Raw genomic sequence first — 6,099 nt, forward strand, 5'->3', positions numbered from 1 at the left:
GGGGTGGGGGACTCCTGCAGTCTCCTCCCTGGCGGGCCATCCCCAAGCCTCGTAGCCGAGGGTGGGGCACTTGGAGCTGACAGGGTCCTCCCCAAGCGCAGGAGGGCCAGGGTCGGAGGAAAACCCACCAGCATTTTGTTTGTTTTTAACTTTTTTTGGTGATACTGGGAATCAATCAAACTCAGGACCTTGCATTTGCCAGGCACGCACAGTTTCACTGAGGTAAATCCCCAGCCCTGGGTTGGTAACTTTTTTATAACATGGAAATGCATAGTATATAAACTGAATTTGTTTTGTTTTTTCAAGTCTAGAATTCAATTAAGGAAAAGCCAGTGAAATAAAATGGGGTCTCAACATCTGAACTTAGAAACATTAAAACACTTTGTAATGAGCTTTCAGCACATAGTCTTTCTTTTTTGGTACTGGGCATTGAACGCAGGACCTCACACCTGGGCCTGGTAGCATACACTTGTAGTCCTGGAACTTGGGAGTCAGGCGGGAGGATTGCCACGTGTTTGAGGTGGGCCTGACCCTGTCTCAAAACCAAAGCTCTCTGGACAGAACCTGAAGTGGGACTGTATGCATGGCAGCGCTGTCAGTGTTTGTCATGTGCGTTCTGTATAGAAATGGAGGCTGCTGTAAGGGAGATGGCAGGATGAACGTCTAAGGGTCCTTTGACTCAGGCCTCTGTGTCTCTTTTCCAGTTCCCAAGTGTGTCTCAGCCCTGCAGTCTTCCTGTTGTGTGGGGTGTAGCGCAGCATGGGGTGCAGGTGTCCCCTGCCCATGGGATGGGTTGGGGGGGTAGGTGTGTGGCTCCCCTTTCTGGGTACATGCAGGACCAGTGGGCGTTGCTGAGGGCCCTGAGACCCGCCCGGTCCTGCTGGGTGGATGAGGCTTGGGCCAGAACCCTCGGGCGCAGGGAAGTGGAGGGAGCTGGGGCAGGGACCCGGCCTTGGCAGGCCAACTGCATTCAGTGTGCAGATCTCTGGCTGGCCCCTCCGTCCCTGTGCTGTTCCGGAGATGGAGGAGACGAGAACTCGTCCCTCCTGGTGGCGGTGAGGAATCCTGGGCCCAGGTCCCAGTCAGCCCTTGCTGGTCCAGAGGGCCAGCTTTCCTGTGCTCCTGCCTTGCCCCTGTCCACCTCTGTGGTCCCTCTCCTGCTCATGCACCAGGGCCTCTCCTGGTGTGTCCATCTCCCCCGTTCTGCCTGGAGATGGGAAAGGGACAGCAGACAGGGTTTACAGTCCGTGTCGTCCCCACCAGCCTGAGGAGGTGGGCAGCTCCCTGCACAGTGCTAGAGAGCGAGTGATGGCAGGCTCAGGCAGGGTGCTCCCCTCCCTGTGCACCTGTGCTCCGTGGTTCACTTTCCGCATACTGGAGAGGGACATGCCCAGAGGGGTAAGCAGCCCCCTGAATCAGCCTTGAGTGGCAGGGTGGACACATGAGTGCCAGGTCTCGCCCAAGTGAACTGAGTCGTTCGGCAGTGGTGTGGCAGGACACGCAGCCCTGTCCCAGGCTCTGCAGCTTGGGGGGACCATGGGAAGGAAAGCATGGCTCGAGCTTGCTGGGAGGGAGCTGGCTCCTGGGAGTCAGGGGTGGGCTGGGTGTCCCTCTGCTGCACACCAGGTTCCAGTGAGCCCTGCCCCTCTGCCTGGTCCTTCTAGACCCCAGCAGGAAGGACCTTGGTGAAGGGGCTCTGGGTGTGTGGAGGACAGTGCCCACGAGGGGGCGCCAGAGCGCCAGAGCACCAGATACCCAGCCACAACCTCCCTGGATGTTCCAGCTGCATCCTGCAGTGCCTTGGATTCACTGCTGGCTCTGCCAGGTCCTGAGGGTGCACCCACAGCCAGTAGTTACCATGTTCAGGGGAAGGAGCCTCCTCCACCCCAACTTCAGATGGGGGAACCAAGGCACAGCCCGGTTGTCACACAGCTGCAAGTGCAACTGAGCCAAACCCGGGGCCCTCTGGACCCATGTGTTGGAGTGAAGGCTAAGTCTGGGCTGGGGCGGCGGGGCTCATTCCGCTGAGATATGTACACGGGTGGGCCCGTGTACACAGGTTTTATGTGTATTACACTATGCAGGTTTGCAGATACCTTTTTTGGCTTGGTAGAGCAGGGGTAGAGATGCCAGGGTCCTTTCCCCATGAGGGAGGCCAGAGGCCTGGCATGGGCATGATGGAGGTCACTGAGGGCCAGGGTGCTGGTTGGCTGCCTCTCCATCATGGGCCTCGTCGGGTGGGCTGCAGTTCCCTCCTGTGTCCAGATCAGCAGGACTCGAGTAGTTTCAGGTCTCTGCCCAGCACGGAGCAGGCCCTGCAGTCTTGTCTGGCACCATTGGCTAAAACCTGCAGCCTCCTCTCTTGGACTCCAGAAAAGCCTGGGGGCAGCTGCAGCCCACGGAGTAGGTGGTCTGCTTCAAAAGCCAGGCCAATTCCCTCAGCTCCCTACCTTGGAGAACGGCCTGGAGTGAGGAGCGAACCCAGCTGTTTCATACCCTTGTCACTCAGCTCGGTTTCGCCTCTCCTGACTGGTGCAGAGTGGGGAAGTGGGGGTCATGACAGTCCCTCTGCCTTCCAGGTTTTGGGCAGTGGTCAGGGGAGGGGACAGGTGTCACTCTGGCACTCTGCTCACCTCCTGCTTCCTGCCTGCTGATGGGTTGGCCTCTCTCCCCCGTGGTGCCTCCCTGGGTGAAGCCCCAGTGGCACCCGCCCTGTCCGTGTCACCGTGCGGCACAGTCCACAGAGGAGTGCTGGCGTGGGGTGTGTTCTCTGTTCATTCAGCTGACTGTGCCAAGCGCCAGCAAGGTTCCTGGGCACCGGGATCTGGGAGATCAGACCATCCTTTCTTTGCGGGTGAAAGGCCCAGAAAAGGTCCCTGCTTGGCGAGACGGACTCCATGCGAGGGCGTGGGTGCAGTGGGTTGCCCGGCGGCCTGGGTGTGGGCTCCAGGTAGAGCGAGGGCTGGCAGCTTGGTTACGTAAGCCCACGCAGAGCCAGGGTGCTGCTTTGACAGCTCTGCTCGGCCCCCACACGGAAAGTGCTCCTCTGTAGCAGGGCTGGCGGAAAGGGGCACAGCCACGTGGCAGCGCCGCCTGGTCCCAGTGCCAGACCTGCTGTCTGTTTAGTCTGGGCCTGGCCTGGCCTGGCCTCCTCTGGCTGCAGGGATAGAGGAAAGGCTGGATTCCATGAGGATAGGGGGCAGGTCAGAGAGCGGTCAGGCCAGCTGGGCCTCTGGCTGGTCTCTCGTCACCCTCACGTTCCTCCTGCAGGAGGCAGGGCCCCGCGAAGGCCTGATATGTAGGTCCCAGGGGCATCACCTCAGCATGAGAAGACCCTGACAGTGTCAGATCACACACGGAGACAAGGCCAGGGACGACATGCGACTTGCTCGTGAACACAGCCTGTTCAGGGCTTCCCAGGCCAAACTCAGAACCCTGTCTCCTTGTGTGATACCGTGCTTCACTTAGGCCCCGCTTATTGGGGCGTCCTAAGGACGCTGTTGCTGTGGCTGTGGGTGTAACTGCCTCCTGTCCCACCTCCTCCCTCCCCACTCCTAGGGAGTAGAGCCATGGGGGCAGGAAGTGACCAAGGGAGGTATCTCAGCCACTTGTTGCCTGGACAAGTACCCAGGACCCACAGCTTGAAGGGGAAGTTAATTTGGTTCCCATGTTAGTTCATGGTTGGCCACCTCTGAGGCAGGACGTATGGTGGAAGGGTCTCGTGGGGGAGAGCAGCTCAGTATGGTCACCTGGAGGCAGAGAGAAGGGAGAAACGGGAGAGAAATTCTCCCAGGTGACACCCAAGTGACTGCCTCTCCCTCCAGACCCCACTTGCTGCAGGCCAGCCATAACCCTGTAACCAGTCACCCTCCAGAAGCCCCGCCTGCAAGCTCGTGAGGCCCGTGGGTGACACGGAGTCTAAGCCACAATGGGAAGCTTCAGCTTTTCCACCTGCAGGATGAGGACACGGCCTCCTGGCCTCTCCTCCTCTCGGAGGCAGAGCGCAGGGCAGCCCAGGGAAAGCCTTCAAGCCCCAGTGCTGCCGTGCCCCGGCAGCCATGGCCTTGTGCCCTACCCACCCTTGAGCCTGTCCTGCACGTGGTGTTCTTCCATTCCCTCGCTTTTTCTCCCTCTCCCACTCCCTCCCTCCCTCTGGATCTCCATCTCCCTGGCTCCTCGCCCGGTCTCATGGAGGTGCTGTGCCCCTGACTGGAACTTTGTGGGAGACCCTGAGCCAGGGACTCAAGCTAAATTGGGCCAGAACCCAACCTGCAGGACCCAGGACAAAATGGCTATTTGTTGTTTGAAGCTAAGTTTTGGGGACATTTGTCGTCTAGCCGCAGGTATCATCACATGACACCCTTGCCTGTCACCCCTGAGCCCAGCCCCTCCGCTCCGAGGACAGCTCGAGTCCAGGCCTCATCTCTGCCAGCTGAGGGTCTGGCCTTGAATTCCCTTCATCCTCTCAGCTCATTTCTCCTTGGTTGGGGTTCATGGGAAGCCCAGTGCTCCTGCCCAGGGGCAAGGTTGTTCTGTTCTCCATTCCATCTTGACCTCTATACTACTCTGCAGTAAAGCGGGGGCAGGTTTGACAACCCAAGGTGGCAGATGGGACCAGGGGAAGAACCAGCAGGGATGAGGCTGGGTCCGGGTCCCCCCAGCTGCAAGGCAGCCTGGGCTGGGACAGGGCTCCCAGGACTGGAGTGTGTGAGGCCCCTTCTGCTCAAGCACATGCCCTGCACAGGCTGTGGTCGTGTGCAAACAGGCTCCACGCCGGAGTCCCAGGCTGTCCTACAACCTGAGTATCACTGCTTTGTCCCAGGCTGGACATTCGAGACCAGTCTGCGGAGAGGGGCTGGGTGGAGCCCCCAGGAGGCAGGGGTGCAGGGTCCCTGGGTCCCACATGCTCAGCTGCTTCCTGGTCTGCTTCCTGGATCTGAAGGCCCATAGCCTTCTTCGCAGCATGGGACAAGGCCCCTGGACATCCCTGCTCTTCTCGGGGCCATGGGCAGACCTGGGGCTCTGAGACAGATGGCTCTGCTTACTCTGCCTCTGTCTCTCCAAACAGTCTGGCCAGAGAGCCACATCTCAGTGGTCCTCCGTGGTGTCAGTGGTCCTCCAATCCATTCTGGCTCGCTTCCTGCTGAATGCAGGGGGACAGGGCCTGTCTGGGAGGAGGTGGGGCAGGAAGCGTTAACCTTCATCCCGCAGGGTGGAGCCATTGACGCACCATACAGAACGAGGCTGTCAAGCCCCACATCACCCAGAAGGACCTGGAGTTGTTGTCTGGTCTCCACCTCAATAACGCTGCAGGTCGAAAGGGAAACAGGCTCAGAAGAAGGAGCAGCCAGGGCCTGGGACACGGGGAGGTGGAGTTTGGCCCAGGCCTCCCTGGCTGCCTGGTTAGACCCCTGCAAGGCTGTGCGTGTGTGGGCGGGGCCTGGCGGGGAGGAGGGCTGGCAGGCCGCCTTTCAGGCTCTGCAGAACTTCCTGTTGCCATGGTGACCAGAGGGGCTGCGTATTTTGGAACTTGGTCTACATGGCAGGGCTTTGTCACCAACCTCCTGCTGCGGCTTGGTCCTGTGGCTGCCCCATGCCTACCTGGGCCGTCTTCCTGCCTGGGCTGCCTGTGGTCTGTCTCCCTGAGGAGAGGGGCCTGGGTGCCTGGGAGCTTGGAGCTACCGCTGGGATCAGGGGTCCCAGCTGGCCCTCGTCGTCCCCAGACCTGAGCCCCCGAATATCCCTCCACGGCTCCCTGTTTCCTTGGTGCTGGCACACGGGCATCCACATTGGCCACGGAGTGCCACTCAGCAAGTCCTACCACGTGCAAGGCCCAGGACCAGCAGTGTTGACAGGGGAGGCTGAGTTTACCAGGAAGCAGCATCTCCAGACAGAGTCCTATGGCCTGGGCCACGTGGCTCAGAGACCTTGAGCCCCCCACCCAGTCCCAAGCGCTGGAGAGCGTGGTCTCCCGTGGAGTTAGCTCTGCCAGGAGCCTCCTGGAGCCCCTGCCCAGTACTGTGTGTGGCCTGCTGAGAGTAAACGTGGGGATGGCGCAAGTCCCTGCTCCCAGGCTGCGAGGAGCAGGAGCAGGGCCGG

This window comes from Fukomys damarensis, unplaced genomic scaffold, assembly GCF_012274545.1.
Source record: "Fukomys damarensis isolate Sample0158 unplaced genomic scaffold, DMR_v1.0_HiC HiC_scaffold_15, whole genome shotgun sequence".
Taxonomy (NCBI): domain Eukaryota; kingdom Metazoa; phylum Chordata; class Mammalia; order Rodentia; family Bathyergidae; genus Fukomys; species Fukomys damarensis.